Source organism: Coregonus clupeaformis, chromosome 4 (assembly GCF_020615455.1).
Source record: "Coregonus clupeaformis isolate EN_2021a chromosome 4, ASM2061545v1, whole genome shotgun sequence".
NCBI lineage: Eukaryota > Metazoa > Chordata > Actinopteri > Salmoniformes > Salmonidae > Coregonus > Coregonus clupeaformis.
Genome location: NC_059195.1, coordinates 4,357,003 through 4,376,671, shown reverse-complemented (window position 1 = coordinate 4,376,671; position 19,669 = coordinate 4,357,003). Strand labels below are relative to the sequence as shown.

General features: G+C 40.6%; 1 protein-coding gene across 10 annotated transcripts in view; it reads right to left on the bottom strand.

Moving 5' to 3' along the window:
• The window catches only part of LOC121550786 (poly(rC)-binding protein 3), a 232,578-nt gene that overhangs the window by 155,498 nt on the left and 57,411 nt on the right, over positions 1-19,669 (bottom strand). For all 10 annotated transcript variants that reach the window (XM_041863155.2, XM_041863162.2, XM_041863146.2 and 7 more), the window contains exons 2-4: positions 14,892-14,984; positions 14,393-14,503; positions 13,327-13,471 (exon numbers count right to left, since the gene is read on the bottom strand). The gene's annotated coding sequence lies outside the window, so the exon portion shown is untranslated. The remainder of the gene's footprint in view (positions 1-13,326; positions 13,472-14,392; positions 14,504-14,891; positions 14,985-19,669) is intronic.

Sequence of the window (19,669 nt, the reverse complement as noted above, 5' to 3'; positions counted from 1 at the left end):
ACATGATATGATAGCACAGACATCCCAAAATGGGTCAGTTTGTCACAGGACCACAACATACAGTTGAAGTCGGAAGTTTACATACACATTAGCCAAATACATTTAAACTCAGTTTTTCACCATTTCTAACATTTAATCCTAGTATAAATTCCCTGTCTTAGGTCAGTTAGGATCACCACTTTATTTTAAGAATGTGAAATGTCAGAATAATAGTAGAGAGAATGATTTATTTCAGCTTTTATTTATTTCATCACATACCCAATGGGTCAGAAGTTTATATAGCATTGCCTTTAAATTGTTTAACTTGGGTCAAACATTTCGGGTAGCCTTCCACAAGCTTCCCACAATAAGTTGGGTGAATTTTGGCCCATTCCTCCTGACAGAGCTGGTGTAACTGAGTCAGGTTTTTAGGCCTCCTTGCTCACACACACTTTTTCAGTTCTGCCCACAAATGTTCTATAGGATTGAGGTCAGGGCTTTGTGATGGCCACTCCAATACCTTGACTTTGTTGTCCTTAAGCCATTTTGCCACAACTTTTGAAGTATGCTTGGGGTCATTGTCCATTTGGAAGACCCATTTGCGACCAAGCTTTAACTTCCTGACTGATGTCTTGAGATGTTGCTTCAATATATCCACATAATTTTCCTTCCTCATGATGCCATCTATTTTGTGAAGTGCACCAGTCCCTCCTGCAGCAAAGTACCCCCACAGCATGATGCTGCCACCCCCGTGCTTCACGGTTGGGATGGTGTTCTTTGGCTTGCAAGACCCCCCTTTTACCTCCAAACATAATGATGGTCATTATGGCCAAACAGTTCTATATTTGTTTCATCAGACCAGAGGACATTTCTCAAAAAAGTACAATCTTCGTCCCCATGTGCAGTTGCAAACCGTAGTCTGGCTTTTTTATGGCGGTTTTGGAGCAGTGGCTTCTTCCTTGCTGAGCGGCCTTTCAGGTTATGTCGATATAGGACTCGTTTTACTGTGGATATATAGACCTTTGTACCTGTTTCCTCCAGCATCTTCATAAGGTCCTTTGCTGTTGTTCTGGGATTGATTTGCACTTTTCGCACCAAAGTACGTTCATCTCTAGGAGACAGAACGCGTCTCCTTCCTGAGCGGTATGATGGCTGCGTGGTCCCATGATGTTTATACTTGTGTACTATTGTTTGTACAGATGAACGTGGTACCTTCAGGCGTTTGGAAATTGCTTCCAAGGATGAACCAGACTTGTGGAGGTCTAAAGAACATTTTCTGAGGTCATGGCTGATTTATTTTGATTTTCACATGATGTCAAGCAAAGAGGCACTGTGTTTGAAGTTAGGCCTTGAAATAGGTACACCTCCAATTGACTCAAATTATGTCAATTAGGCTATCAGAAGCTTCTAAAGCCATTACATCATTTTCTGGAATTTTCCATGCTGTTTAAAGGCACAGTCAACTTAGTGTATGTAAACTTCTGACCCACTGGAATTGTGATACAGTGAATTATAAGTGAAATAATCCGTCTGTAAACAATTGTTGGACAGATTACTTGTGTCATGCACAAAGTAGATGTCCTAACTATAATAAATATAATAAATATATAATAATAATATAATAATATAATAATAATATAATAGCGCTTTACATTCAGGCCAACTGACTTGCCAAAACTATAGTTTGTTAACAGGGAGGTGACCAAGAACCCAATGATCACTCTGACAGACCTACAGAGTTCCTTGGCTGAGATGGGAGAACCTGCCAGAAGGACAACTGTCTCTACAGCACTTCAACCATCTGGGTTTTATGGGAGTGTGGCCAGACGGAAGCCTCTCCTGAGAAAAAGGCACATGACAGTACACCTGGAGTTTGTAAAAAGGCATGTGAAAGACTCTGAAAGCATAAGGTAAAATATTCTGTGGTCAGAGACAAAAATGTAACTCTTTGGCCTGAATGTAAAGCGCTATGTCTGGAGAAAACCAGGCATAGCTCATCACCTGTCTAACACCATCCCTACTTTGAAGCATAGGGGTGGCAGCATCATGCTATGAGGATCATTTTCAGCGGCAGGGACTAGGAGACTGGTAAGGATAGAGGGAACAATGAATGGAGCCAAATACAGACAAATCCTTGATGATAACCTGCTTCAGAGTGCAAATGACCTTAGACTGGGGCAAAGATTTACGTTCCAACAGGACAATGACCCCAAGCATACGGCTAAAGCAACGCTTGAATGGCTTCAGAACAAGAATGTGAAAGTCCTTGATTGGTTCAGCCAAAGCCTAGACTATAATCCCATTGCTAATCTGTGGAAGGACTTGAAGATGGCTGTTCACCACCATTACCCATCTAACTTAATAGAGCTTGAGAAAATCTGCAAGGAAGAATGGGAGAAAATTCCCAAATCCAGATGTGCAAAGCTGATACAGACATACCCAAGAACTCTCAAAGCTGTAATCACCGCCAAAGGTGCTTCTACAAAGTATTGACTCAGGGGTGTGAATACTTATGTAAATTAGACATTTCTTTATTTCCTCTTCATTCAATTTGCAAAAATTTCTAATAACATGTTTTCACGTTGTCATTATGGGGTATTGTGTGTAGATGGGTGACAGAAAAAATCAATTTAATCCATTTTGAATTCAGGCTGTAACACAACAACATTTGGAATAAAGCACAGCATTTATTTTCACTTCTACGCAGACGATACACAACTTTACATTTCTGTGTCACCAGAGGATTTTAGCTCCACAAATCAATTATTAGACTGTATTAGTGATTTAAATACTTGGATGGCTCACAACTTCCTCCAGCTAAATCAAGACAACACAGAGGTACTTATTATTGGAGCCAAAGCAGAGAGAGAGAATTTGGCCTCACATTTTAATTCATGGGTAATAAAGATAAAACATCAGGTAAAAAATCTAGGTATCATTTTAGATTCTGAACTCTATTTCGATTCACACATCAGGAATGTGACCAAAATAGCTTTTTACCACCTGACGAACATTGCTAAGGTGCGGACGTTTCTATCTCAGGCTGATACAGAGAGACTCATCCATACTTTTACTACAAGCAGGCTTGATTACTGTAATATTCTCCTGTCTGGTCTACCCAAGAAGGCCATTGGTGAACTGCAAAACATACAGAATGCCTGCAGCACAGGTACTGACCAAGACCAGACAGAGAGCACACATTACACAGGTTTTAAGGTCTTTACACTGGCTGCCTGTGAGTTTTATAATTAATTCTAAGATTATTCTATTTGGTTTTCAATCAATCCATGATTGTGCACCCCAATACATATGAGACATGCTTTTGAAGGCACTGGCCTTTTAACTATCCCAAAGCCTAGGACCAAGAGGCATGGAGAGGCAGCCTTTAGTTACCTTGCCCCCTGCCTCTGGAATAGCCTGCCAGAGAACTTGAGGAGGCTGAAACTGTGGAAATTCTGTATTTAAAAGAGATCTTAAAACACACCTTTTTAGCTTTGATTTTCCTTAGGGTGATTTTTTTTTGTCTTTCAGTTTTTATTGTTTTTTTTCTTTTCTTTATCCTCTTATGTTTGTTGTGTAGTAAATATTTCTGTTTCAATTTACATTTTAAGGTTTTTACTGTTATGCGCATTGTGTTGCATTCATGTCTGAAGCGCATTGCATTCATGTCTGAAATGTGCTTTATAAATAAAGGTTGATTTGATTTGAATAAGTCAAGGGGTATGAATACTTTCTGAAGGCACTGAAACTAGTTTCATTACACTTCCTCCCTTTTTTACTGTTGCCAAGCCCATCGAGGCCCTGATTGGTGAACCACTGATCCAGTCACAGTCTTTTGGCAATGCTAGGGACACCCACACACACAGTGCTTTTAACAGTGTTTTCAACGTACGTATTTGACACACTTTGACATACATGATTACATTGTGTATTTTTAGTCATACAGTAATTATTATTCACCTAGAATTTGAACTCACAACCTCTTGGTTCACGGCATTCCGATCTTCCTGCTACGCCACCATGTCTGTATCAATGACTGATTTCCCCTGTAGGCCTATTCCTACACTTTGCACTTCAAAGTAAATCTCAGTTCTGTTAAAAATACACTGATGAAAAATTATAATATTTATAATTATCGTAGTGATTCAGGAGTAACATTAAAACAGAATAATAGTCCCCACCAACATTAGACAACTATACTGAAAACCCAAACTCAAATTGCTGAAATAAGTAAATGAAATCAATGAGAGAATTGTCAGATTAACTGATAACTAAAAGTCAGTACTAAGTGATCATGTCAAATGTAATCGTATTGTCATTGATTAAAGATATTTTTTACTATTTTAGCTGAACAGCATTTCATTACTTTACTTATAATATTTTGGGACACCTGGGACCATCACATGACAAAAACCTCCAGGGGACCATGACACAATGTCCCAAGAATGTTCAGAGGACCATGACACAATGTCCCAAGAACATCCTAAAAATGCCCCTGGATCAAACCGGGAACTATAGAATGGTCCCCCAGAGAACGTTCCCTTTGGACCATCATGCGACGTCCTAAGGACTAGGAAAATGGAAGTCCTGAGAACGTACTAAAAAGGTCTTGACATGGTCCTCAGTGATGTCCTGGGAACTTACAGAGAACTACACAAAGGTCCCCCAGAGAACGTTCCCTTGGGACCATCACGCAATGTTCTTAGAATGTTCTCAGAATGTCAGTGGGATAACGTTGTGCCGAAAGCCTTAAGGGACCTAATGGGAATGTTGCCGAATGTCCTCAAGACATTCCCTGTTTGCTGGGTAGGCTACAAAACTCTCATTCAAATTAAAATGTCTAAATTACAGTTGTTGCGTGTGAAAACTGAAAGAAGAAAGACATAGGGCAAAGAGATCTTCGGTCAGAAGATGGGAATAAAAGGTAGGATCATGTGAACAAAATTCTTAGGAAAGCAAATCAACTCTTAATCACTAATGCTGTGGGTTTCAGATAAATAGATGCATAATTACCTTTGTAAAACATTCAGTGTAAATTAAGTTTGCTTTTGTTGAATGATGATGTAATGATCAAACAGTACAGAGTATTGTAGGAAACTCACTGGTCCTGCTGTTCAGTCAGAAACTCAAATTTAATTATTTTGGACTCACCTTGTCTTGTTGTCAGATGCCCTGTCGATTTCCCTGCTGCAAATCCATTCATTCATTCAAGCTTTGCTAACATCCTGTTTCTGGTTGTTGTGGTCCATCCAAAAATGCAGTATATGTTGAAACGATGGAGAAAATAAATGATGGTTCTGCGATAGTTTTCTTTGCTTTATGAATTTGAATACTTCCTGTTGTGGTGGAAGGAAGGAACTCATAAGGAATGAAAACGTTTTAGGCTATTATTTGGGGAGGGAAATATGATGGTCCATCTAGTGATCACAGCTCTTTACGAAAAAAGTGAAAATGTATGCACGCACTAATGTAAGTCGCTCTAGATAAGAGCGTCTGCTAAATGACTAAAATGTAAAAAAATAAATTAACACAGCCTCCACATACCCGCTAGAGAACTCGATGTCGGGTGTACCCTTTAGCCTACGTATCATATTGACAGATTAATCTACTGTGTTGTTATTAGGGGTGTGATAACCTGTCTACACTCATTCGTAATCATATCCGTAAATTGAAAGGTGATACTGGTGATGGGGAAAAACTGAAGAGTTTTATTATGCTTAAGTAGATGTTGGCAAAATACCCATCTCCCCGCAATTTATACACCGAAAAAACTGCAGATAAGGAGCAGTGCACGGAGGTGTGTGTGTGTGTGTGTGTGTGTGTGTGTGTGTGTGTGTGTGAGAGAGAGAGAGACTGTGTCTGTGTTGGGGAATAGTGAACTACATTTAGTTTACATTTTACATTTTAGTAATTTAGCAGACGCTCTTATCCAGAGCGAGTTACAGTTAGTGCATTCATCTTAAGATAGGTAGGTGGGACAACCACATATACCACGTCATAGTAAGTACATTTTTTCTCAATAAAGTAGCTATCAGCAAAGTCAGAGCTAGTAATGGGGAAAAAAGTCAAGCGCGAGTGTTCATTCACGAAATGATTTTTTCCCCCCAACTAGCAATGTTACTACATTTTGCAGTAGCTTGGTGGTAGTTGAACTAAATTGAAATCTTGGTAGTGTTTTCAGTAGTTAATTACTTGTTTGCCATGTAGCATTGTAGGTAACTACTGGAACTACAGACAACTTTTTTTGCAAAAATAAAATATGGGTGAAGTAGGCAGTAATTTATTTGTTTTTTTGGCATCAGACCTGCCTCATTCTCACTTGAAACATTGTTTTTGTGTTTAATAGGCTAAATTACATATTCTGTTAACATCTGACTCCAGAGTGATCTGTTTTTGCAATTTGTATTCTATGACATTTCAGATTTGGATATGATAATTTTTCACAAAGTAGTTTGGATGTAGTGAACTACTTTTCAAAGTAACTTTAGTTAAGTAAACTACATTTTTCTTAAAGGCAGCTTTAGTGTAGCTTAACTTGTTCCAGTGTGAAGTAATTGGTATCTTGGTGAACAATTTTTTCGGATTAGCTTCCCCAACACTGGTCTGTGTGTCCTGTCCTCAAAACTTGCAGCGGGCAGACAAGTTTGCTGTCACTTAGTATGAATGCACATCAGCATTTCTTCTTTCCCTACTCTCCCTTCACTTGTTAGATATTATGCACATTGATAGCTTGCTAGCAAACAACCTCGCCTATTGATTTATCATTGTAGCAGGCTAACAGGAGGCAGCAGTAATCTAAATGATCAGACCGAAACATGCGATGAGAAGTGATCGGGTGAAATATGAAGCGAGTGAACAGACACAGCTTCGGTCTATCCAAACAGAGCAGCAGGATCAATGTACAGCCTACCCTACTTTTTACAGACAGGGAAACTAGCCAGTTGAGTTATTTAGAGCATGGTGCATGATACTGAGGAGGACAACGTGCTGTTGCCTTGGCTGCCTCCTGGGCAGCAGTAGCTGCTTTCTTGGTGTTCACAATTCTTCACTGTCAATACATTATAGTTCTAAATTCAATCACCCTCTTCACCCTCATAATATTTGTTTGCGCTGCCCCATGCGCTCCTCTGCGTGTGTGATAATCCACAGCAATGGCTCCGTTTGGGCTGCTCAATGACGAGACATGAGAGAGCTGTTAACTGACATTAGCTAGCTACTTTACATCACTATAAACTCCGACAAGAAGCTGTAACTTTTTATTGGGAAAGGATAATTGTTTTCTGATTCTATATTTAAATAGCAGAAGTATACCAATATGTCATATACTCAAATGCTTTGTCTAAAGTACAGGGAAAGTGGTAAAAATTGCAGTTGTTAGTAAAATGTTGGATTATTTTAATTTTTTTGTGGTTACTAAAACATCTGTATCGTTAGATTGGTAGCAGATATTTTTGTTCCAATTTCATATTTGAATCGCAGAGAATTGGGGAAGATTTCACACTTTTTGTCTAAGGGGTCATAGTAGCTGATTTGTGTCAAAAGTGACATTGTTTACAGTGAATAGAATAGAATGTTGGAAAACATGTCACAATGGGGCCTTTATAATGTTGAGGAAATCCCATGAAAGTGCATAGAGGACAAACATTTGTATATATGCAACTTATTCCAGACCGGTCACCATGTTTTAAAGTTTGAATTACATTTTTTGCATAAAGGGTGTAAGAGGAGTAGCATTCCAATAAATAATAATACGAAGTATGATGAAAATCTACAAGACAAAACTGACAGACTCTAGTCCTTTGGCCAGTAAGTCGGCCTGGTTATCAACTGCAGCAAGACAAAGGTCATGCCCATCAACATCAACACAGCAAAAGCAGTCAAAATCACGGAACAAAACCCACAGTTTTACTTACCTTGGGAACACCATACAGTGCATTCGGAAAGTATTCAGACCCCTTGACTTTTTCCACATTTTGTTACATTACCTTTTTCCAAAAATGATTAAATAAAATGTTTTCCTCATCAACCTACAAACAATACACCATCATTGCGAAAACGTAGAGCTCCGAGACAGGATTGTGTTGAGGCACAGATCTGGGGAAGGGTACCAAAACATTTCTGCAGCATTGAAGGTCCCCAAGAACACTGTGGACTCCATCATTCTTAAATGGAAGAGGTTTGTAACCACCAGGACTCTTCCTAGAGCTGGCCGCCTGGCCAAACTGAGTAATCAGGGGAGAAGGGCCTTGGTCAGGGAGGTGACCAAGAACTCGATGGTCAATCTGATAGAGCTCCAGAGGTCGTCTGTGGAGATGGGAGAACCTTCCAGAAGGACAACCATCTCTGCAGCACTACACCAATGAGGCCTTTATGGTAGAGTGGCCAGACGGAAGCCACTCCTCAGTAAAAGGCAAATGACAGCCTGCTTGGAGTTTGCCAAAAGGCACCTAAAGGACTCTCAGACCATGAGAAATAAGATTCTCTGGTCTGATGAAACCAAGATTGAACTCTTTGGCCTGAATGCCAAGTGTCAAGTCTGGAGGAAACCTGGCACCATCCCTACGGTGAAGCATGGTGGTGGCAGCATCATGCTGTGGGGATGTTTTTCAGCCACAGGAACTGGGAGACTAGTCAGGATCGAGGCAAAGATGAACGGAGCAAAGTACAGAGAGATCCTTGATGAAAACCTGCTCCACAGCGCTCAGGACCTCAGACTGGGGCAAAGGTTCACTTTCCAACAGGACAACGACCCTAAGCACACAGCCAAGACAACACAGGAGTGGCTTCAGGACAAGTCTCTGAATGTCCTTGAGTGACCCAGCCAGAGCCCGGACTTGAACCTGATCGAACATCTCTGGAGAGACCTGAAAATAGCTGTGCAGCGATGCTCCCCATCCAACCTGACAGAGCTTGAGAGGATCTGCAGAGAAGAATGGGAGAAACTCCCCAAATACAGGTTTGCCAAGCTTGTAGCGTCATACCCAAGAAGACTCAATGCTGTAATCGCTGCCAAAGGTGCTTCAACAAAGTACTGAGTAGAGGGTCTGAATACTTATGTAAATGTGATATTTCAGGTTTTTATTTGTAATACATTTGCAAAAATGTCTAACAACCTGTTTTTGCTTTGTCATTATGGGGTATTGTGTGTACATTGATGAGGGGAAAAAAACAATGTAATTCATTTTAGAATAAGGCTGTAACGTACAAAATGTGGAAAAAGTCAAGGGGTCTGAATACTTTCTGAATTGAGGCACCAGCAAAGACATCAGCAAAGGGCAACTTTTCGAAGTTCAATAATATAGCACAAACACAAAACTCAACATTTACCAGAGCTGTGTACTTGCAACTCTCATTTAGGATTCGGAATGAAGCAGGAAGCCATGGATGCCGTACTCAAGAGACGCCTCTGGAGCTGGATTGGACACGTCCTGAGTACAGACTCCATCCTAAGAATAGCTGTCCATTGGACTCCAGAGGGCAGATGTAAAAGGGGGCGGCCCAAGACAACATGGCGGAGAACAATCGAGACAGAGCTCCAACAACATCAGCAGAGCTGGGGCATGGTGGAGAATATGGCCAGAGACCGACAGAAATGGAGTGCCTTTGTTATTGCCCTATGCGCCAGTAGGCACGATGGGGATGAGTGAGTGAGTGAGATGATGAAGATTTAGAATAGGATGTTGCTTTGCAAGTCTCATTAACTAAATCAATCAAATTTGATTTGTATGCTGACAGATACTGTACATAGATGCATATTTTACTTTTGTAAAACATTCAGTGTAAATAAGTTAGATTTTATGATGATGTAATGATTAGAACGTTTTAGGCTATTATTTGGGGAGGGAAATATGATGGTGCATCAAGTGATGACAGCTCTGTAAATGTATTTTTGTGGTAGTTGTAGAACAATGTAGAATAGGTTCGTATGTAGATCTACTGATAGCTAGCTGTAGTTCTAGCTAATAAATAAACTCTTTAGGCTAACAGTGATCACTGAAAAGTACATTTCCTGAAGAACATGTGGTGTGCTTGCTAGCTTGTTTGAAAGGATTTTGGTTTTGAAATAAGTTATAGTAGTGGTAGTGTCTGCAGTAGTAATGGTGGTGACTGGTTATAGTTGAAAAAGTAGGTAGATGAAAAACATTGATTGGTTGGTTGATAGGATAGGATAGCCTGAACATGTGAACGTTGATTTGGTGTCTCTAGCTTGAATGGTTCAAGAGTTACAATTATTGTTGTTGGGTATTATATGCTAATTTGTGCACATTTACAGTAAGTAGTTATAATTTAAAATCGCAGACCACAGCTATACCAGAGCTAGTGCGAACCAGATCTAAATCGCTACACCAGGAACCAGAGCTGGACCAGAGTTAGTGCAGACTAGAGTAGTAGTTGTGGTCAGTAGTTATGGTCAGTAGTTGTGTAGGTGTGGTCAGTAGTTGTGATCAGTAGTAGTGGTCAGTAGTTGTGCGTTTCTGTTGCAGGTTCTTTGGGCCCTACAGTACGGACGTGGTCAGTAGTTGTGGTCAGTAGTTGTGTGGTTGTGGTCAGTAGTTGTGGTCAGTAGTTGTGTTGTTGTGGTCATTAGTTGTGTGGGTCAGTAGTTGTGTGGTCAGTAGTTGTAGTTGTGTGGTTGTGGTCAGTAGTTGTGGTCAGTAGTTGTGGTCAAAAGTTTAGTAGTTGTGGTCAGTAGTTGTGTTGTTGTGGTCATTAGTTGTGTGGGTCAGTAGTTTTGTAGTCAGTAGTTGTAGTTGTGTGGTTGTGGTCAGTAGTTTTGTGGTTGTGGTCAGTAGTTGTGTGATTGTGGTCAGTAGCTGTGGTCAGTAGTTGTGATCAGTAGTGGTCAGTAGTTGTGGTCAGTAATGGTGTGGCTGTGGTCATTAGTTGTGGTCAGTAGTTGTGTTGTTGTGGTGATTAGTTGTGTGGGTCAGTTAGTTTTGTGGTCAGTAGTTGTAGTTGTGTGGTTGGGGTCAGTAGTTGTGGTCAGTAGTTGTGGTCAATAGTTTTGTGGTTGTGGTCAGTAGTTGTGGTTTAGTAGTTGTGGTCAGTAGTTGTGTGATTGTGGTCAGTAGCTGTGGTCAGTAGTTGTGATCAGTAGTTGTAGTCTGTAGTTGTGGTCAGTAGTGGTGTGGCTGTGGTCATTAGTTGTGGTCAGTAGTTGTGTGGTTGTGGTCAGTAGTGTTGTGGTTGGGGTCAGTAGTTGTGGTTTAGTAGTTGTGGTCAGTAGTTGTGTGGTTGTGGGCAGCTAGAAATCTTATCTGTATCATTCCAGGTCGTCCAGACCGGGGAAGTGTTAGACATCTTCTCTGTTGCGTTCCAGGTCATGCCATAATGTAGTTATTTTGGAACATACTGTACTTCTCCCTTATAGCTGAAAGCTAAATTGTCTTTGAAAAAATAAGTTATCGCGCTAGGTGTGCAAATTCACAAATCATGGGAATTTGTCACGCTATGAAGACGTTGTCTCCCGCCGAGGCAAGTGTTGCTATGCAACCCCCCCTGCAGTTGCCTTGGCAGGCCTGCTCCCTCCATGGCTAAAGCCAGTGTGAGAAACATGCTAACAAACGTTTGTGCTATGAAACTAAATAAATACTGCACCCTGACCCACAAAACTTATTTGCTAGATTCATGATAGTGTTGTTAGACAAGCCAGGGAAAGTGAACTTCAAAATGTGATGTAGTTTTATTGGAATTTGCAGCTGTTGTTGGCAAGTAATGAATATGCCAGCTTCTGACATGACTATGTCCTTACGTCTGCGAAAGAAACAGACACCCTCTCCATTAAAATGCTCATGACGTTTAATGTCTTAATTTCCTCTCCTGCGTTTTAATTAGTATGTCAATTCAGCGTTCCCTATTCAAGCTCATTATAGGATTCATTTGATTTGTGCTAGTAAAAGTGCAATGGCAAAAGAAAATAATGTTGCTAGTAGAGGCTGTAATACTGTCTGACAAATTCTATGTAGTGTTAGAGCATGACTCAGAGATAAGGTAGTGATGTGTGAGCGCGTGCATGCTTGTGTGAGTGTGTGCCTGCGTGCATCTGTGCTTGTGTGAGAGAGAGTATCTGTTTTTGTTTGTACTCTCTACTACGGAGAGCAACATAAATGCCAGTGCCTGCACACTATTTCAAAGTTATTAAAGGAGTACGACAGAGGAAATGAGACTGCCTCCCTGTGTACTGGTCTGACAGATTATTTTATGAGTTATGAATACATTAATAAATGCTGCATTTATAAAAGTTATAACACATCCAGAAAAAACAACAACTACCAGACACTTTTCCCATAAGAGTAGAAAATCAACTATTTGGCATCCCCCTCCTTCCCCCCTTTCATCCAAGCAGTGACGATGACGGTGGCCGTTAAAAACTACCACAGATATTAAAAAGACACATTTTTGGCCCATCTTGATCAGTCACTCTCACACAGATGGGCCCCTATGTAATGTGTGCCCGTCTGACACGAGCGTCACTCAGCTCAAAGTGCAGACTCAGAAGAAACCCTAGACTACCACATCTGCCTGCCTGCACATAGTCCTAGCAGTATAACTATCTGCCACAGTCATAAGAACCAATATATCTTTGCATACAGTATACGTTGTAATGTCTGCACTTCTGACAAACTGAGAACGGTAAAATAGCTCCTATTCTCTCACATCCTTGAGAATTAGAAAATACTATGAAAGCCATGATCTCTCGAAGAGTGACCTAACTGTTACCACCCTCCCTGTGTATAGACCTACCTTGCATTGCAGACTGGTCCCATAGACTGGACGTAACATGGTATACGTAAACCTGGGATACTCAAATTAGTTTGGTATGGTTACATAAGACAGATGGTTACTTAAGGTAAAAACAAAAGTAGGGTGGTTGGTCGGGGTTGATGGGTGGGCATTTAACATGAACGTCTAGCAATCCCAAAGATTACGAGTTCGAATCTCATCATGGACAACTTTAGCTTTTTAGCTAATTAGCTACTTTGCAACTACTTAGCATGTTAGCTAACCCTTCCACTAAACCTAACCATTTTAGCTAACCCTTCCCCTAACCCTAACCCTTTAACCTAACCTTAACCCTAACCCCTAGCCTAGCTAACATTAGCCAGCTAGCTAACATTAGCCACCTAGCTATAAATGCTAACATATCATATGTTTAGCAAATTCATAACATATAGTACGTTTTGCTAATTCGTAACATATAGTATGTTTTGCTAATTCGTAACATATTGTACATTTTGCAAATTCGTAACATAATGTACTTTTGCAAATTCATAACATATCATACGAAATGGGTGATGGACATCCACAAATTAAAGAAAAGAAAAGAGATAACGTAGCCTTACTCACCAGAGTTGCGCTAGGTCGTGTGTTCTCAGGGCATTAATGGAGCCGTTTGGCAGAGAGCAGAGGGGACAACCGAGCACAGCTTCGTCTCCGTGCGGATCAGTTCATCAGCCTTTAGACTTGTCTCCAGGTTGATAACCGGCCCATTCTACACAGCCAGAGCACCAAACATAGAAAGTCAACATCTAGATAGGGCTAATTGACATGACAAACATTATCATCAGCCTGTCATCTCTTCTGGTTCATACGTTCTACGGCAGTAGACTAGACCTTGTTCAGGCAAGGCCTCCATGTACTGTTAGCTAAAGAGGAAAGCACCACCGAGCACAAAGGCAAGCACATGTGCATATGTGGAGTGGGTTATTTAATCGTCATGCGTTTTGCTGAGTTCTCTCATTAGGGAAAAGTAGCAAAAAGAGAATTGCTACTGGAAACTAAACCATTATGTATTTCCCATAATTTCCTCTTTCAATTATAGTGGGGCATTATTTATACTGAATGCATTGATGCAAAGCTATAATGTTAACCTGTCTCTCTGTGTATTTATGTGGGTGTTGTGGGCATGTGCATGCATTTATAAATGCATGTGCGATTATGTGTTTGTTTGTGTATATGTGTGAATGCATGTGTGATTGCATGGATGATTGATTGTGTGTGTGTGTGCAAGCATGTGTGCATGTACATATCTGTGCTGCATTGCCATATCTACTCAGATAGATATTCTAGTTACAGTTTCGATGGGAGAACCTAGCTTCTATTTGCGACCGATATCAATCATAGCTTTGTTCATATTCATGGGTTTTGGCAGAAAGGTGGACATTCAAAAAATTGATTATTCTTTATTTTATACTTATTTAATGTTAATTTAAACCAGGAAGTCCCATTCAGGTCAAATACCTTTTTTCAAGGGAGACCTGAGTCATGTTCGAAAACGGACTGAAACAGGGATGGAAAACCTGAACTTGGTTCCCATTGCAAAATGTTTTATAACGCTTACCATTGCGTGGCCCTAATGAACACAACCCTGGCCATTAAGGAAGATCATTGTGAGGTGTCATTGTTCTCTCACCAAAGAGGGATCCCAAAAGTCTCCTGGGTTTTCTCTTCCAGGTCATGTGACCTTGTGCTGTCAACCTTCCAGAGGACTGGGGAGACTTCCGTCTGTCCAGTGCCGTTCCAACTGGAACAGGAGAGAAAGACGGTCACGGGATAATAGTGGAATACAATAAAATGTAATATACATGGTATACTAGAATATATCATCACAATAATGGGTCACAGTTCAGATGTGAATGTCTCTGCTGTGCTGATATACAGTATATTGTTTGCGCTGAGATTGTAATTGTAATTTCCAGTTATACATTTAAGGTAATTTGGTTTTAGGGGGTGGTTACCAAATAATTGGAATAACTCTGTGGCAGTTACATTAATTTGCCAAGACCCACCCCCACATTTTACAAACAAGTGCAGGCAAGGGCATCACTGTTGACAAGAAATGAAATGAAATGTGAAGTGAAAGCTAAGAAACTTAAGGTACACAGCATTAACCCGCCTATATTAGTATTTACCTGAGCAATGCTTCCTTGGTGACCACGTCAAATGGTTTAACAGTGTCCAATAATATGTTCCTCTTCAGGTTTATATTGGATTCATTGGAAAAACTGGAAGAAAGAAAGCACAGCAATTAAAGGCAATACATCAGTAATAAAGTAACGCCCTATGCATTTGACTTTCATACTTTACATGAATATCAATTAACTCATAGAGAAAGTATAAATACTGTACTGTGTTTTTACCTACATTCTACCAGTACATCTCAAATCAATAAAATTAATGTGTTTCATATCGCAATGTGGTATTTTATAGCCTGTAAAACACATAGTCCATATGTTAAGTTAAGCCATTTCAATGGTTGGCCTCTTCAAGACAACATTCCATGCAGGGCCGGCCCTAGCCTTTTGGGGGCCGTAAGCAATATTTGGTTGTTTTAAAGTTTTAAAGTTAATTTCTTGCAATTCTACACATTTTGCCATGGGGAGTAGAGAAAATGTTGCAACATTTCGGCAATTCTTCAATTTTGCCATGGGGCGGTGAGAAGTTTAGCAATTTTATGACAAATTTCATGCATTTCTACTATTTTTGCCAAGACTTAAGCCATGTTAATGACATCTGAGTGAGAGTGACAAACTAAATCAATATTAATGGTGGCCCCCTGGAGGTCAGGGCCCTTGGGCAAATGCCCTGCGTGCCGGTCGGTATAGGCCCTTTTCACGTGACGTCAGACAACTTCCGTTCTGCCGCGATGCAGGTTATGTTTACATCCGGTGTCGCTTAGGAACGCTTAGCTAGTAGCACATCATTATGGAGTTCACCCAGTCCCTTTCACATCTGCCACCAATACGACTTAACGACGTAGAACGACTTGCTGACAAGTGGTCCCTTACTTCAAGATCGAAGCTTGATAAAGGCTACAAGTTCTTCGTTGAAGGTTACCTGTTTGATTATGAAGGTACGTGTTTATCTTTATTTAGCTTAAATTAGCCCTATGCTAGCGAAGGTTATGAGCTGACGAAGTTTCTGTTTTGCAGCCTCTTTTTAATATTACTGCTGTTTGTATCGACCGTAAGATAAGAGTCAGTAATGTATTAATGGCTAATGCCGCGCCCTTTCTTAATTGTGTTATATACTGTATATCTATGTATTGAAATACAAATTTTGAAAAGGATTGCGATGTTGTAAATGCTCTTACCAAAATCAAAAAGGATTGGAAGCAGTTGCTTGCAAACATATATTTAATAGTTCCATCAGTGCCATGACACATAAGCACATAACATGGTTAATAGTTGGATATTTTTACAATATATCACATTAGGTTCATTAATAGCTATGAAAAAGTTATTACCCTTAACAAAAACATACAGTATAACATTAGATCAATTAAATTACCAACAAAGTTAATTCATATTTACATTTTTTTGTACATACAATACAGTAATATAAAAGTACTTCTATTTACAGCCCATCTAGCTTACTCAGGAAATATACAACTTCCAGTTGACAAAAACATCAGACTGGTTTGTCTCCTTTAATGTCAAGAGGTCCCTGATAGTTCGACATGAGGCAGCAGATGGCCCACAGCTGATTCACTGAACCCACTGTGGAAAGAGGAACAAGCCCATCCCAGATATGGTACTCCTTCACCCTCCGTATGGCCCTCTCGACTAAAATCCTCAGCCGGGCGATGGCCTGGGTCTTAAGAGTGTCCTCCCTGCTGAGCTGAGGAGATTTTTTCAGTGGAGGGATGACGAGTGTTGCCCCCACTTCTGACAACATCCTCTCGATCAGGAAACCCTTGTCCGCCATTAATTCATCTCCGGGCTGAAGTAAATGCAAGATCTGACATTTCCGTGTTATTTCCATGTCGGAGATGGAGCCTGTGTAGAGCTTTGATACAAATGTGATAACACCACATGGAGCTACACCAATCAGCCCTTTAAAGGTGGTGTGATTTTTGTAGCTCGAAAAGGTTTCTGACTGTAGTGAGAGGGAGGATGGTGTTTCACAGCGGATCTCGGTGCAGTCTACTATAACTCTCACCTGAGGGCAGTAGAGCTTGAACTTATCAGGCATTGTGGCCTGCACCTGCTCTCTTGTCATCCACACCGGCAGTGAGCCAAGAACCTGGTAAAGGTAGCTAGTCCATGTTAAAATGATGCGGCTAACTGTGGACAGGCTGACCTCAAAGATGGTAGACAAGGTTTTCTCCTGAAGCCCAGCTGCAACACCGACACAGAAACATAAATAGTTCATCAATAAGTGGAAGTTTTCGGTGAGGGCTAGGTGTCACATGTGCCGTTTGCTGTGCCTTAGACCAGTATACAAGCCGTGAAGCAGAGGGATAAACAGAATCCCAAAACACAGTGAAGACGTCCTTTGAGCTGAATCGTGTGTAGTAGCGATAGTCCTCATCTGTGACACAAAAATTAAAAAGGAGTGGATGCTGCTTCTTAACTGTCAGGTGCTGGATCTCAATTTCTAGGGACAACACTTGCAGCTCCAACTCTCGAATTCTTTGAGTAGCACTGTCCAGTTTACCTTAAGGGGAAGAAAAAAGCATACATGTTGGTAGGTTAGTTATTACTCATCTATCCCATCCCATTTTCAATAAATAAAACTGAAGAAGCTTCTAAGATGGATGAGGTTTAAAACGCCAAGTCTTTTCACAGAGAGACCAGTTACTCCAAATCGTAGTATAAAATAGTATTTTTACTTAACTGCCATATACTTTTACTTTTTTTTGCCAAACAGATACATGGTTACTCTTATTTGTAATACTAACCAGGAGAAGGACGGCAGGCATAGTCGTGATCGTTTGTCACTGCAGGCAAAGCACCCTCTGTGCTGTCAGGCATCTCATGATCAGAATCATCCAGGACAGCAACACCAAGACGCTTTCTTGCTCGCTGGTAAACTGACTCCCGAGCTTGTGAGCCGCCTCCTATATGTGTGAAATTAACCATATGCTTGTCATGATACATTTTGGTAATCACTTTTCAGTCCCTAAAATGACAAAATGTAGCAGCTATATTGCATCAGGATTAAATTATTAAACATTTTGTACAAGTAATATATTATTGGATTACAGTAGTATTACGTTTAACGCTGTCTACCTATCCTTACCCCAATCATTCCAGTGGAATCTAGACGGCACTGATCCCTGTTTAATACGGATCCGTCCACTGGCCGATGTGTATCTATCCTCAGGGGGAAAGTGCTGACTGCAAACAAAGGTGCTCCCACGAAGAATCTTAAAACTTGGTCCCTCATCTCTCCTGATCGCCCTCACCCAACGGGCACGTATTTCTCCATCAACAGGGAAATCGTGAAAACTCAGATACGGGAATTTCTGTTTGTTGTTTGAACAAAATGGTACACTGCAATAGCATCTTCTCGAAGATTGTGCCATGCTTCGGTGTTGGATGGGATACTGTTGCGATACAGACACCGAGAGAAAAGAAACAGCTAAATTAACATTCAGCTTTGACCAGGAATCAATATTTATCTAGCTATCATGCACAACAGTATTTGAATAGGTGAGTTACTATACATTCATGAATAAACTAACTGCCTAACAAAGGGTTAGATAGCTAGCTAAGTAAACTTGTTACATTACAGCCAGGCAGCAATGTAACGCTACCTTTTAACGTTATCGGTATCTGGTACTAAGTTGTTGTTAGCTAACGTTAGCCCACTTTTAAGTAACTAAGGCAGTGAACAATTATGAATTAACAATAACGTTAGCAAGTTACAAACCATTGCATATACGTAAACATTATTACTCTTAACTTTACTAATTTAACTTAAACGTACCTTTTGGAATTTCTTCAAGTAGCTAGCTTGCTAGTTAGTGGTCAACAGTTGTATTTTCGTTGAGAAGTCTCAGGTTACGGGCGAACGGAAGTGAAGTTAACCTGCTACGCGGAAAGGCGGAAGTTAGATGACGTTATCGTGAAAAGGGCCTATTCAACCATGATTACAAGTTTAGACAGCTGGCTAGACTACTTACTTATGTTGCTTATGCCTGGAGCCGGCCTGGAGTTGAAGTGCTGATCTAGGATCAGGTCCCTCCCTGTCCATATATTCTTATTCAGTATGATCTAAAAGGCAAACCTGATCCCATATCAGCACTCCTACTCTGAGACTTGTGAAAACTGGCCCTGACTTGCACCAGGGTGAAGATTCCCCTTGATACAGATCTAGGATCAGCTTCCCCAGTCCTAATCCTAACCTTAACTATTAGTGGGGGAAACGCAAAACAGACCCAAGATCAGCCCTACACCACTTCACCACTGAGATTGATTTACTGGGGGAAGACACTGCCCTCTGCTGGATCATCACATTCACTTTCACACAATAATACACCACAAAATCTTAAATAATAATAATAATAATAATAATAATATGCCATTTAGCAGACGCTTTTATCCAAAGCGACTTACAGTCATGCGTGCATACATTTTTTTGTGTATGGGTGATCCCGGGGATCAAACCCACTACCTTGGCGTTACAAGTGCCGTGCTCTACCAGCTGAGCTACAGAGGACCACACTTAACCTGGCCTAACCCTTAGCCAAGCCGTGCCAGACGCAGAATGTACACAAGATTCCATGGTTGTTAGATATTGTATGCATCATGTTCTAGGTCTAGAGGATGATACATTCTGATACATAAATATTGGTATATTTATTTTCAATGGAAATGGCTGCGGAATTTAGAAAGTTTAACAAGCCTCCCTGGATCAAAACATGTGTCTGATGTATTCAACCCCCATCCCCAAGACATCCCTC